This window comes from Palaemon carinicauda, chromosome 1 (assembly GCF_036898095.1).
Source record: "Palaemon carinicauda isolate YSFRI2023 chromosome 1, ASM3689809v2, whole genome shotgun sequence".
Lineage (NCBI taxonomy): Eukaryota > Metazoa > Arthropoda > Malacostraca > Decapoda > Palaemonidae > Palaemon > Palaemon carinicauda.
The window spans coordinates 188,034,043-188,037,107 of record NC_090725.1 but is presented as its reverse complement, the minus strand read 5'-3'; positions in this window follow the sequence as shown (position 1 = coordinate 188,037,107).

The window sequence follows — 3,065 nt, the reverse complement described above, 5'->3', positions numbered from 1 at the left end:
TAGAGATTGAAAGTTTATATGATATAAATGAAATGTGCTTAGAGTATATAGACCGAAGAGTGGCTGGATTAGTGTTAAAGTATGCGGAGACAAAGCTGAATTGTCTTATGAATTTTAAGCATCTTAATGGATAGAGTGATGGTGTTGTTGGCTTAAAGAGCGGGTGATGCAGGTGCAAAGTTGTGGAATATGACTGTGATGAGGAATGGTTGATTCCAAGATTATAATTTACTGATTGTTGATGGTGAAATTTCAGAAGTTAATGGTAGTTTGGAATGAATATGAACAGGGGTAAAGTAATGAGTAAAAATGTAAATAAAAACAAAGAAGATGGAATAAGGCCTATTAATAAGGATGGCGAAAGAATGGAAATTGATTTTTCGTATTAGTATCTTACTGTAAGTACAGTACAACAGATAATGAAAAGATGGGAAACGTGAGTCACAGAATAAAAGTGAGTAAGATAGTTGGATATTTTCAAAAGATTGGTAAAGGACTTGAGTTACCTGCAGAAGCTAAGGTAGAAATGTATGAGAATTATAAAAACAACTCTCCTTTGTATTACTTCATATAGCCGCCTGTTTTTTTATCAACAGATAAGAACCACTTGTCACCCCCCCCCCCCACCCCCCATCCCCGACAGTGACTAAGCAATGGTTCCTCATACTGCCTTACTTTTAAGGGAATAATGGATGTTGAAAATGGAAATGGAAAAAAAGGGTAAAAGCTGTTGAGATACTTAATTTGCACAGGGTGTGAAGTGTAATAAAAATTGGTAGGGTGAGAAATGTAGGCGCTGAAGTGGTAGAAAATTAAGTGTCTGTGAAGGGAAGAACAAGAAAATTGCGGTTTGTGTGAATGTGGGTTGTTTGAATGGTTGCTTATGAGCCTTCTGTGTAGATGAATATAACGACTAACGTTGTAGAATTTTTTTCTGCACAAAGGGTTAATCTTCAATTCGGCATCTACAGGATTCATTAGGCAGTGAATTTTGTTACCTTTCTCTAGGCCTACCTCTGTTAGTGAGAACACCTTATTATCTACAAAAATTATTCACACAATTACATATATATATATATATATATATATATATATATATATATATATATATATATAGGAGGTTGTATGGAGATTTGTCCACACGAATAAGAATAAAGCAATGCATATACGGAAGGAAAAATATAGTGGCATTAGCAAAAAGTTTGTGAAGACAGGAAAACCCAATAACCGAAGCAAGATAGCTAAGAATCGAGTCGTGCAAACTCGTACTCATTTCAAGGAGGTGACTAAAGTTCTGCATGAGGTTGAAATTCACACTCTCTCCTTGATAGCCCCCCCCCCCCCAAAAAAAAAAAAATAAAAAAATAAAAAATGAAAAAATAAAAGCAACTTGATTTTGATACTGCAATAAGGACAGGTTTGTCCTTGTAATTCCAGAGATATATCTGTGTAGTCATACATAGAATGGTAATATAACAGGGGGTTATATTACAGTAATCTTCCATTACTGTATCTAACTGTGACCTACTTATCTTGAAAAAAAAAATGACAAGAAACAGCAAAGCCACAGCCATACCAATAATACAAGTAACACTGAATCAATGAAATACGTTTTTGCAATAATACGTCACCGAGGATAAAACAGAATTAAAAAGATCCACACACCCAATAATGCATATCTCGCATATAACACTCCAATAAGAATTAGAGGGCCCTTGCATAGATTGCCTCTCACTCAATATATAGAAATATTGATGCAAATACGACCTATGATTAGCAATGCATAGTAACAAAAGATAAGAAATCAGGAACTTTCTAGGTCGTTCTGTTTTCCCTTTTATCAATTGTTGGTTTATGTTTATCAATGACAAATACTTGAACTCACTAAGCTTGTTAGCACAGGATTAAATTCTGATAGTCAAATATTGTAGTAATGTTTTATAGCTCTCGTGCATAGACTACATACCACATGGAGCATGACTTTTGACAAGACTAGGTCCAGATGTATTTTAGCAAAGTGTGGAAAAGTTTGTCCCGGGACGAAAATAGAGCCAATCACAGCAAGAGCTCGCTTAGTAGAGGCAAGTATTGCCAACCAATGACGTCATCATCTAACCCATACTCCTAGTCTCAACTTTCCAGATCACTCCATATCACGTCCCTCAAATGGTCTTTGCTCCACAGTTATTCACTTTGCTCACAATGAAACATAATCTCATTACTCCCATGTTCTGGCAGGCAGTGTATGAATGTCTTACTGTGTGTTACTATTAAAGGTTGGCAATACTTGTCTTCACTGAGCTAACTCTTCCAAAGTTCGCTAATATGAGGTTCGGGTAACTGCATTCAAGCAGAGGTGCTATGGAACCCAGAGAAAGAGTGGGTTGTACTGACGATAAAATACTATATAAGGACCTGTGACTGGCGTATTCTTGGGCATACCCTTCGCTCCTTTCTCTTCCCATCAAACCTATTTTAATGTCTCCCTCCCTTGACCTTCCTACCCTCCTTTTCTAGTTCACTCTTCAGTTGTGCTTAGCTTTAGTCACTTTACTCATAGAATCCATTATTGGTGATCCTCAATGTCTGCCTTTCCACATCAATGGTAGGGAAGGGGGCAGATCACAATCGGCAGGGACATCAGTATGCTAAGTTCTGAATCTGCAATAGTTTTGACCAAGAGTTCAGAACCCTAGCTGAAAGCTTGGGTATAATGCACTGCATGGCATGCTTGGTTTTGGTCAATGTTTACAGTGTTTGTTCTCAGATGACGGTGTAGGCGGGGATTCAGTATCTGGGTGTCAGTATTCCAGTAAGCCTTGGCCCGTATCTTGATGGCTACAAGCTATGCCTGTCAATATGGCGCTTACCTTAGATAACTGAGGGACTTGGTGGAATAATATGGTATTTTTCCTCCAATCTGATGAATGAGAGAGAGAAGGTGAGGGTGAGCTTGGCAACAAAGGGTAAAAGAAAATTAGCAGCAGTATATTAGGCCTAAGATGGATGAGGAGGAAAGAGAGAGAGAGAGAGAGAGAGAGAGAGAGAGAGAGAGAGACTTACAG